Below are 12,357 nucleotides of genomic sequence, written 5' to 3'. Positions count from 1 at the left end.
TTTCAAAATCTGACACAACTGTATGATTATAACTCTTTGTAGTTTTGTTCTACCTGATACAGTATTGTTAATTTTGAATATTTACTGCAAATATTACTTTTTGACTGTACATCCATACATGTACTTAGTATGGTATTCATTATAGAGGATTATTGTTTCTGTATTTGACAGTTGACTATACAGTCAAACCTGCCCAAGGCGACCACCCGGCGGACCGGGCAAAAACGGTCGCGATGGACAGGTGGTCGCCATGAAGAGGATTCCACTCACATGTTTCCAGGTCGAGGTTTTCAAATACAGTACGTAAATGGATGGAAATTATGTGAATTTAGACAGCATGACCCCCACCAGGTTCAATTCTCATTGACAGAAAGATCCTACAAAAATTTTATTTTCCGTTATCGTTGTAATAATTGTATACCGCTACATCGTGTACAAATTTTCGTCATAATTTTGACTACAAAACAATGGTTGCCTCGATAATCTCGCAGCGCCCTCCCGCAATCACACGTTACATTAAATAGTACACACACGCACATCATCGAAGTTTAAGGCCTAAGACAAATCCCGAGATAACACCTGCTGGCCCCAGCCTTTTTTGGGGCGCCGACCGCTGGATAAAAGGGTCAAAAAAGTTTTCGATCTGACAACTAAAGATGAAAACGGAACGGTGTGATTTCGTCGCGCCACCAAGCTCTGTGCGACCGCATGGAAAGGTAAGTCAGTGCAGCAGAACGCACAGCGTCCAATAAAGTTTTGTGAGATTCATGGAAATAAAAAGAAAAAAAGAATATCAATTTTCATCAATAACTAGAGTATTCACAAATGTTCATACACAAAAGCATCGTGTTTCAGAAAGGTCAGCGGTACGTCAAATCCGAGCCGCGCCAAATCCAAGATGGCGTCGGGACCGAGGAACAACATTTCTCGCCCGATGTTTTGCCCGCCGCGAAGTCATTTTTCGGCGGAATTTAGTAAGACACAGTGACATTTTTGTTGACAATTCAAAAATAGATAATAATTTCTGTGAAATCTGACTTTTTGACGCCATGCACTACGTATTCGTTTTGAAAATTGAGTTTAAACCGACCGGAGTTCGCGGTAAACTATAAGATTACGATAGGCACAACAACATTACAAACATTTGTCTTTTTACAATTTTTATTGGGGGAACGTTTTATCAAAACACTTCATGGAGGAATCTATGCTATAACATTGCTATTCCATATCTTTTTGTCCTTATTTTCGTCCTTCAAAGTCTTGAAAACATTTCCGTGAAATCCGACAGCAAAATGATCCGATGTCACCGCACGCTTGAAAATTAGGCGGCCGCCATGGGCAGGAATTGTGCTCTGTGCGGTCCCAATTCGTGGCGGTCGCGGTCGCGTTGGACAGGTGGTCGCCTTGGGCAGGCAGCTTAATGCTTGTGCCTATGGGGAAAATTTTCGGGACCGAGAAAAAGCGGTCGCCATGGCCAGGTGGTCGCGTTGAAAAGGTGGTCGCCTAGGCAGGTTTGACTGTATTTTGTATTATCTTATTTATTTTGATCACCCTCAGCTGATTGCACTGCATGTCCTACAATCAGTTGTTCTGAAAGTACCGTCTTTGCAAACGTTTACAAGGAAACTGCTGTTTAGATAAATGTTCTTAATGAAGATCTAATCATTGTGTTTTGACAAGCTGTGATGTTGCTTGTGAAGATGACAGTGATAATACCCATAGCCTTTTATTCCAGCTGAAATTGTGCAAACTCTTTGATTAATAAGATTGAGGTGGTTAAGACTATCTTAAACTGCCTTGATTAGATGTAATTTACCAGTCTCTTCTTTCTATCAATATTGACAGTTTCTTTCCTTACTTATGTTGTAGCTTAGATCGAGATGATCTCTGTACAAACAGATGAATACATCAGAGAAAGTTTAGAGACTATGTACACACAGCGTAATGTGCAGATTTCCTCATACACATCTGTATTTTCATGATGATGATGATGATCTTTATGTTTATAGAAGACCGTGCAAAAGTCATTGTACATGTACTTTTGTTGTGTCGTTAAGATATTCTTTCAATTGCTTTATTAGTGTATGCTAGAATTGACCTAGAGCAGCTGAAGAAGTCAGGGGTTGCATTGATTGCAATGACAAGCATCAGTATTGAAGCCCTTAGCATGTTTGTTGAGATGTGTAGTGTTAGAATGACTCCCAGACTGGATCAAAGTCTTTTCATGTCATCTGAGATGTCCCCTGTATGGGTGTCAGATTACAGATATGGATTCATCAGGCATCAGAGGAGGGGTCATACAATCATAACAATGTACTTGGTCTTGGTTGGATGTAGGGGAGGGGGTTGTTTTCAGTGGACCCCTATGTGCACAGGGTGGGGTATGGATTCAAAGTATAAAGGAACCCATTCCTGTTGTTTGACACCTTTTCTGCATTGTGTTGTTCCTGTAGTAATATTACACAGGTAAAGTCATAAGATGGGAAAGGCATGTTGGTTGGAAGGAGAAAGGCTAGCAACCCCTCCCTGTAAAAAGTATACCTTGCTACTGAAACAGCAAGGAGACTTGCTGCCCAGGCCCCTATAACTATATTCTACTCGGCACTACAAGGTGCACAACAACAACAACATGACAACTGTAGGTAGGACCTTTAACTTGAGCCCTTTAGCTCTAGCTGTTAGTCTGTAACCTGATACTCCCAGGACTGGAGCTTGACCTTGACCTGTCGTGACCTTGGCTGAGAGGTAGAGCTGTGGTAAACCTGATTTCCAGGCAGATGTAGAGTGCCAGAAAATGATTTTCCATCCTAACATCTGCTTGAAGATGACCGTCAAACTCCAGACTGGGGAGTTTGTTGTGTTAGAATGAAAAATTGGAATTTGATATGTTCACTTTCCCTTTTTGTTTGTCAAACTTTTAAATTCACACAGGTCGATTTTTAAAAGGTTATTGGTTCAGGATTTTGAGGAAATTATAACATTTTATGTACAACCTGCTTACTGGAAGTACAGTGACACATGTTTTAGGAAATGACTTGTATGTAGAAATATCAGAAGTTGTCATTTTTAGACCACATCCTGACAATGATGTCATGAAACTGTGATGAAACATGATATCCTCTGGTGATACAGCAATATATGAGTCATTTAAGTATCACATTTCAGTTCCACTCAAGTCAAACACAACAATGACAAAAGTAGAATAATGGAATTTTTTCATAGTTGATAACTTTGATTTCAAATGTCTGTTATGTTCAGGTTTATATTCACTTGGTGTCACATGAGGACACTGTCCGACACACCACTCTGATATGTTGGTTCTCAATTGAACCAAGGAAAAAAACAAAAACGAAGAGAAAGTCTGAACCTTGGTACACACAGTTTAAGGGAGTGGATGTAGTTCGATCGAAGTATCCTCCCAACTCTGTTTTTTCATCTTGCTAATTTTTATTCAGAAATGTCAGAAAACCAAAAAGTAAATTGGTGTGCCCTGAACTTCCTATAATAGTATAAAGACTGGTAAAAGTGAAGTACCAGTAGACGCCCCCCTCCCCATCTCTCCACTCAGCACATATATGGCAAAGAATTTGACCCACATGCAGTAAGAATAGCAGCCAAACTTGGGACGGGTCATTTCAGTAGTTAACATCGTTGGGAGGTCGCCAAAAGGAAAACAGGTCGGGATTTTAAACATACTGGTCACGTTAAAGCTATAAACAAACTATTGAATGACTTCTTGTTTGTTAAGGTCATGCATTTATTTCCTTTGCTTTGGTCTGTAACCTGTAACCTATCCCTTGACCTCTTTTTTGCTTTGGTCTATGATATTTAAAAGAGTAACAGGACGACGTGAAAACATCTAGACTTGGAGTTGGAGGAAAACTCAAATCTGACAATACAAACAAATATGTACTCACTCCTTCAAACTGTAAACAAACTTACAAAGTAGTTAAAAATGATTTCTACCAACACAGATGAACTTTCAAGCTAAACTTACATACTTTAGGTACAGACTTTCCCCACAGACTTTGTTTTCATGTTGATCGTCCAGTTCAGTGATAGCGGTCTTCTTTTAACAATGAACCAAGAATTTGAAGAAATTACCCCTAAATTGGCCAAAATGAACTCTTGAATAACTTCATTGTCAACTTTATCTTCCTCCTTTAAACAAGGAAGTGATTTGTTTCTGCCAGGAAGCGCTGTCCATATTTGCAGGTCCATTCTGTATTGACTTTCCTCTGGTCTTAGTAAACAGTGGAAGAACCCAGGAACTATTTCCTCATACAAATGGCTGTGGGGAGGCGTGATACGTTGTTTGTAGGAAGTGAAAAGGTCGACTGGAGAAAGGGTCTATTGTGGTCGTCACAGTCACTTCTGAATTATGGCTTCTGTGTGGAGGAATCATTATAGTGGCTGGTAGAAAACCAGGGCTCGAAACACTTCATTTCCTGTTACCCGCATATTGCAAACTGTGAGAAATTTGGCCAGACTGTTTCCAAATCCAAGGCCTGTACTAGCCAGCTTGTCCAACATGTCCCTGAACGAAGATTTTTTTACTAGACTCGAGCCAGTCTGGCATCAAGGCTTCAGTTTTACCTTCAATTTTTAGAAACTTTGTTCTATAAAATGTAGAATACATGTTTTACAAGGACACAAGGACACTGTTTATTAACTTGGTTATCATTCATCAGGTATAATAACAAGCCAGAATTTCCCCCCTGATAAATAGCAAGTTGTCTATGATAATATTTTCACCTGTAGATCTGATGTAATTCAGATTGGTTTTCTTTCATTTGGGATAGTTGCTTGCAAACTGCTATGGTCTAAAGACTTATGATGCAAAGTTGTTAAGCCGGCGTCACAATTCATGCGAGCGTCGGCCGACTTTGTAGATCGCCGGAAAGCTCACCGAATTTCAAAATCGCCCGAGTGTTGACCATATTTTCCAATGAAAATCTTGGGCGATGTCTGTCGAACACTAAAAACTAAAAATCACCCATGAGATGGTACCATCTCTTGGACATGGACGAAGTCAGTATCAACTAACCTGGTAAAAGGCCAATATTTGGATCAACTTTTATTTCAAAAAATCACCCGAAGCCTGCATAATCGACAGGACGTCGGCCGTACTTCAGCCGACAATGCGCATTTGAAGCTTGCCAACACGTCGGCCGAGCTGAATTTCTTATTTGTGACGGGGGCTTTATGACATCATATGGACTTGATGATGAATGTCTGTCTGTATCCCGCAGCATCCCACAACACAACAGAAATGAACAGTCCCTGTTTTCCTGCCCAGCAGACATTTTTCACACCTCAGTGTCAGGGGACCAGGGGAGCTTCACTTTATACTCTGTAGGAGGGAAGCATGGAAGATCCTTCGGTGGCAAGGCAGTTTCAAAAGCCGAAAAGGTACAGGTACAGGTTGGCCCTTTTGACACTGCCTTGCCACCGATGGATCTGCTTGGAGATTAGACCTACCCCCTGCCCCTCCATGAGTAATGATCAGTCCCTGACACTTTGCTTGATCCTGACCCCAGAGTGACAGCCTGTACCAGTCTGAGCTCATTACTACCATGTAGTACAGTCCCCTGCCTGCTAACACTGAACCCCCGTGACTGGTGTGAAATCGGTAGGCATCCCTGCCTGGTACTGTAGTCACCCCCTCTCCACCAGTAGTGATCAGTCCCTGACACTCTGCTCCGGTGTTACATGTGAAGTTTCTTCTTCTTTCTTTTGACTGAATTTGAGGCTACCAGCTTCAACTTGCAGAAGATTCTGTAGCGGCTAGCCTATATATGACTGTTACTTAGTAAGGTTTGATCCACTCACACGGGTAAGGACCCCTACTCTTTTCGTTAAGTGTGGCGGGTTCTTAGCTGACCCCAGAGTGACAACCTGTACCAGTCTGAGCTCATTACAACCATGTACTACAGTCCCCTGCCTGCTAACACTGAACCCCCCTGACTGGTGTGAAATTGGGAGGCACCCCTGCCTGGTACTAGTCTCCTTACCTTGTAACACAAACTGGGTTTTATGGATGACATCATCTGATGACCCCAGATGTAACTGATGTTGTAACTGACCCTTCTCCTGTTTAACCTGGAACCCAGACTGTTCCAGGGTCCACTACATAGCCTGGAATTCAGACTGCTGCCACAGGCCAACTCTTTGGCTCTAGGGCTGACCTACATGTACTCCCAAGGAAATTTTACCTACCGGTACACAGACTTAGACCCTGAGAAACATCAAGATGGACCCCTAATCATATCAATAAGTGTGATGGGTTCTTAATCCAGGTGTAGCTCTCCTCAGACACGGGACCCCCTGCTTTATTCAACATCCCATCCTAGAGTGCCACACCCCTGTCCTGTAGCTTGTCAGTTGTGGTTCAGAATTCATACCTCAGTCTCTGGAATTCAAACCTACAATGTCCTTTAGCAGTCCGATTAGCCATTGCTCTGTGTCTTCAGTAAAACACAAGTGGAAAGAAACTGGCACACCAAATTAAGAAGGACATAACACCACTGGACTGGTGCTCCCATTTAGCTTTTAAAGATGCTGATTTCCTAAATTGAAGCAGATCAGAAGAAGCAGTTACCAATCTAGAGGCAACACATTAAAAGTGTCAGACAAAACTCAAGTTGTTGTTATTTTTCACTTCAAATGAAAAAGCGAAACAAAAAGTGCTAGGACAGGCCAAGAATAGGGCTACGTGATATGAGCTGTTAAGTCAGTCTTGCGGAAGAAGACCAGTGATGTACTTTTGTCCAAGACAGGTTGTTTTGTCCAAACTCTATTGAATCTCCCTATGATCAATCGTCCTACTCATAATTAATCCTGAATTAAAAATTACATAAGACAACTTTTGAGTTATAAATCTAAACATTTAACTTCTCCACAACCACAAAAAGATTTGCTTTTGCCCAGTTTTGTACTTTTGTCCAGGACAGCTGGCTTAGTCCAAACTCTATTGAATTTCTATATGATCAATGGCCCTACTCATAATCCTACTGGCCATTTGCGAGATTTGAAGGGACGATGTCATATGTACTCGGGGGAAATCAGCGAATGGGGGGACAGCGTTGTAATCTTGTTGCAGAACGGACGTTTAGGTCTAACGCGATTAGTTGTCCGCGGTGAGAATGGGCGTGTTGGGAGGTAGGTCGTTGTGGAGTTATTTCCTTGTTGTACTATTTGTGTTAATGTATTACTAAAGGGGGAATGGGGAGGGGGGCATCGTAAACTAACTAACTTTTTACCTACTGTTTCGCAGGATCCCTTTTCCAGAGGCTACAACTGGTACAACTGTTGCTTTTTTTCTGGTATATTTGTGACTATTTTATATTACTTCTGGCTTCTGTAGATTAGTAGAACCATTATACTACCGTATTATAGATTTGAAGCTAGAAGGCTAATGTACATGTAGCAGGAGGAGGGAACATTTTTTTGCTGGTATATGTGTGGTCCATTTGAAAGATCTTAAGTTCTATCTATGCTTTGATAGAATATGATACAACTTACAAGAGATGTTGTGTTCTACATTTTGAGTATGTCTTGCCACACCAATCTATTTCATATTTCTCAGATGATGATAACTGGGGGGGGGGGGAAATGGGTGGAATCTAACCACATTTTTTAAAGTTATACTTATAGATTTAGTTTAGCATTGCCATTCCTTTTATCATATGGTTTTTAATCCTTTATAGATATAATATAAATGTGTTGAATAATCAAGTCTTAATCAACTGTAAATATCGGCGCAGTTCAGCTTTTGCTACAAGGCAGATTTGTATTGTTTCCTTGAATAAAACCATACAGCCAACCATATCCACTCCCTGAAACTGTACCAAGGTAGACACTTACCCAAACTCTTGTTGTTTCGCAATCATTTTTACTTGAAGCATGAACCAACAAATTAAATTTGTGTGGCCTGAGACAATGGCCTGTTCCATGTACTTGTATGGTCCATATTCCCCCCATCATTTCCATGTCCAGCTTTGAGTGATGATCAGTCTCGCCCCTCCCCATATGTTGTCAATGTTACCGTTGATCGACTACATACCCTCGCTCTCCTCTCTCTCTCAGATTTAATCATGTTGATGGGAGTCCATTGATTTTCCGATGATGTATACTCATGGCGGCAGTTAGCGCACATCGATTTCACGATCTGAGTATCGAGAAAGGAAACAGACGCGTGTCGTACCGCAGGATAAAACGTTTTAAAACCTCTCCGAAACTAAACCATCTCGGCAAGTGTGAAGGGTACGGCTGCACCGATTTAGCTGGGTGGTTCTTGGTTTCAAAAAGTGATGTTGAGCTGGAAGATGAACATGAAAACAGAGTTTGAGGGGGAAGGCTGTACCTTGGTGCAGGGAATGTAGTCAGATCAAGTTTTCCTCACAGCCCTCTGTTTTCATCTTGTCTTCCTGCTTAGATTAGCCTCAATACTTACTCAAAAGTCTGAGAACAAAGCAAATAAATGAGCGGTCTTACCCAACAAGATAGATTTTATCAAAAGGTCATCTTGTGCTCTTTGCCACATTTTATCTTTATAATGGGAGAAGTCCAGAGAACCAATGAATTAAATTGGTATGGCCTGAAAGAGTAACTTCAGTTGAACATTTGCAATAGACTAGATATTTGCAACAACACATGAAAACCAATATGAGTAATAAAACCCCCACCAAAGCCACAAACCCCTATCAGTCATGCTCTGTTTACTTTATAGGGCAGACTTGTCCTACTGCTGTCATTTAAGTTTGAAGGTAGCGAAGCAAAATGTGGCACTGAGAATTTCACACCTTTAGTCAAAATTAGTTAGTGGGCTCTCTATTTATATCTAGTCTTACTTAATTTCTGTGAGGCAATGAAATGAATTAGTATGGCCTTGTATCATTCTCATGAAGTGTCTGGCTTGGTGTGACATTAGAAATTTGAGGCTTGTCTACCTTGCGATTTTCATACCTATGTTTATTACCTTGTCCGCTTGCTCAATTTCTGCAAGCCAAGGAAATGAATTGGTATGGACTTAATCATTCTGATGAAGTCTCTGTGGGCTAAGTGTGGATTTTAGTATCTTTTCTAATATCAAAGAAATCTGTCATGTATTTACGTATTTTTTCATTTTTAGAGTGGTCGAATCTAAAGATATATTCAAATCTGCTTGTGCCATATAGAATGTCTCAAAATCCCTTGTACATGTACTTTCACAAAGAAATATAAATAGTTTCTTACAACAGAATTTAGACATCATATCTAGAGCATTTATTCCATGAGAAAATGAAAGACTTCAGAACCTGGAGGCTTATACAGTTATTTACCCCCTGCTGAACTGAACAATACAGAGGTCAGGGGTCAAGGTAATTACCATGTCATTAGGATGGAAGGTCACGGTCGAGTGGCTTGTTATCCCGACCAATGAGGTGGTTCAGTTCATGGTAGTGTTGCTGGTTGCTCGGTAGCGTTTGTGTGTTTGCGTTTGAACTGCGGAACTCCAGAAGCTACATGAACATGTATGGAACTTCCAATGGATTGTAATGATAGGAGCAGAATGACAGTCTTTGTATGATGAAGGTATGGTCAAATGAGGTGGTTTAGTTCATGGTAGCGTTGCTGGTTGCTCGGTAGCGTTTTGTGTGTTTGTGGTAGAACTTGGTAACTCCAGAAGCTACATGTACATGTATGGAACTTCCAATGGATTGTAAATGATAGCAGAATGACAGTCTTTGTATAATGAACTTATGAAGGTATGTTATCCAAACCAATGAGGTGGTTCAGTTCATGGTAGCGTTGCTGGTTGCTCGGTAGCGTTTGTGTGTTTGCGTTTGAACTCAACTCCAGAAGCTACATGTATGGAACTTCAAATGGATTGTAAATGATAGCAGAATGACAGTCTTTGTATAATGAAGGTATGGTCAAATGAGGTGGTTTAGTTCATGCAAGGAGGTTAAATTTAACCTCCTTGTAGTGTTGTTGGTTGCTCGGTAGCATTTGTGTTTGTGGTAGAACTTTGAAATTCCAGAAGCTACATGAACATGTATGGAACTTCCAATGGATTGTAAATGATAGCTGAATGACAGTCTTTGTATAATGAAGGTATGGTCCAATGTTGCTGGTTGCTTGGCCCATGGTAGCCTTTGTGTGTTCGTGTTTGAACTGCGGAACTCGAGAAGCTGTGGATGGCTTAGTATGATATCTGGAATGCTGTTCAGTCTTGTTCTAAGTACTGTATGGTCGAATTGTTGGCGCCCTAGTGGCTTTGTTTGGTACTGCAGTGGAACAAGCCTGATGTAGTCATTCCATTTTGTCTCAGGATTCCAAACTGCTTGGGAATTCCAAAAGGAGGGAGCTGTCTACTTTTGTATGTCCCAATTCAAGGCTGCTATGTAGTATATAGTAGTAGTATCCAGTATTAGATTATACTGCTGCAGGGTTCCCTGACACAGGGGTTGGCAGCAGTCGGCCAGTCTTCACACAGCGCCTCCAAGCGGCTCTGTCCAGGGGGATAACTATTACTATTAGTTCTCTCATTATCAACTTTCAAACGCCAGAGAAATGCATGCTTTGTGTACCATTATTCTTATTTCTGGAGTTGACATTGCTTAATTCAAAAACAAGGGTTCAGGTCTGGGAGAGATAAGCGACTCATCACTAGCAGTATTACTGGATGGTCCCTAGAGTTCAAGTTTCTCCAGCCTGTAATGTTTATTGGATGGTCCCTAGTTCAAGTTTACCCAGGCTGACAGGGGAGAAGTGTAAATGTTCTCACACATGTCAACAATTTGTCAGGGTAAGGAGGAGTGATACAGGTCAGGGGTACACCATTTCAGTCTGGGGAGGGGTGCAGGTCAGGGGTGTACCATTTCATGCTGGGGAGGGGTACAAGTCAGGGGTATACCATTTCATGCTGGGGAGGGGTACAAGTCAGGGGTCTACCATTTCAGGCTGGGGAGGGGTACAAGTCAGGGGTACACCATTTCAGGTTGGAGGGGTGATTCAGGTCAGGGGTACATCATTTCTGGTTGGAGGGGTACAGGTCAGGGGTACACCATTTCAGGCTGGGGAGGGGTGCAGGTCAGGGGTACACCATTTCAGGTTGGGGAGGGGTGCAGGTCAGGGGTACACCATTTCAGGTTGGGGAGGGGTGCAGGTCAGGGGTACACTATTTCAGGCTGGGGTGTAGGTCAGGGGTCTACCATTTTAAGATAGGGGAGGGTTAGAGATCAGGGGTCTACCATTTCAGGCTGGGGAGGGATGGTTTGGCTTTATCATCAATGTCAAAAGAAAGAGTCTTGTCCTTGGAGTTTACTGAAGGAATGTGTAGGATCAGCAGCTGTTAATATAGAATAGTTTGTTTTGTTTTTGTTTTATTTATTCGCACATAAAAAATAGAAAGTAACAATGAAATAATTAGAAGTACAATAAAAACGTGCAGGAGGGGGATGAAGCCTCAGAGGCTTATAGATGCCCTCCTCCTTTTAACTTAACAAATTTACAAAATGATAATATGAATATCGAACAAAGGTAATAACAAATGATGAAATAAACATAATGAACAACTATATAATGAAAAATCAAATACTGATAATGTAATACAGATTAAACGAAAGAAATTATTATTAACAAGGACCAGAAATATTTTTAGAAGTAGTTCGGATTTGAAAGAAGATAGTCTCGAAGATGACATTTGAAGGATATTACTGAAGTAAAGTTTTTAAGGGGGGAGGGGAGGCTATTCCAGACATTGATGCATTTGAATTTTACACTCATTTGGGCTAACGAGGTTCTGAATAGAGGGATATGTAAATTTGAGGTTTGACGTGTTTGGTAATTGTGAAACTGGGAGCGAAAATTAATGAAGTCGTCAAAAGTATCAGGCAGATTATGGTTAATGAATTTGGCTGTGAAAAGAGCAAGTTGAAGTCTATTTATATCAAAAATATTCAAAATTCTAAGTTTTTCAAATAGAGGTAGTGAGTGCGTGTAGAAATTTGAACCAGAAGCGATGCGTACAAATTTTTTTTGTAGAATTAATATTGGGCGAAGGGTAGTAGAATTAATATAGTGCTGAAGGTTTGCCCATGTCCTGGGCAGGGTGGGGCTGTTTGTGTTGCTGGTTCTTATTTTAGAGTTTTTTATAGATATTTCTTTTCCTGGTTAAGACCAGTGCATTTGAAGGTACACTTCAGAAAGAGGTAAAGATTCGAATAGAGGGCTGTTACAGTATTTGTTTCAAAATTCTTGAGAACCATCAAATTAAATTAGTGCGGCCTAAACTTGATAAATTTCTTCCAACCGTTTTCTCCTACTCTCCTAACCTTAAATCACTGCATACACTCTAAGACATTTTCCCAC

The 12,357-nt window shown here is 41.0% G+C and overlaps 1 protein-coding gene across 18 annotated transcripts in view; it reads left to right on the top strand.

Annotated features, from left to right (window-relative positions):
* LOC136425461 (talin-1-like) overlaps positions 1-12,357 on the top strand; it is a 158,448-nt gene that overhangs the window by 1,195 nt on the left and 144,896 nt on the right. The gene's annotated exons all lie outside the window — the stretch shown is intronic.

Source organism: Branchiostoma lanceolatum, chromosome 19 (assembly GCF_035083965.1).
Source record: "Branchiostoma lanceolatum isolate klBraLanc5 chromosome 19, klBraLanc5.hap2, whole genome shotgun sequence".
NCBI lineage: Eukaryota > Metazoa > Chordata > Leptocardii > Amphioxiformes > Branchiostomatidae > Branchiostoma > Branchiostoma lanceolatum.
This window is presented reverse-complemented; position numbering and strand designations above follow the sequence as displayed.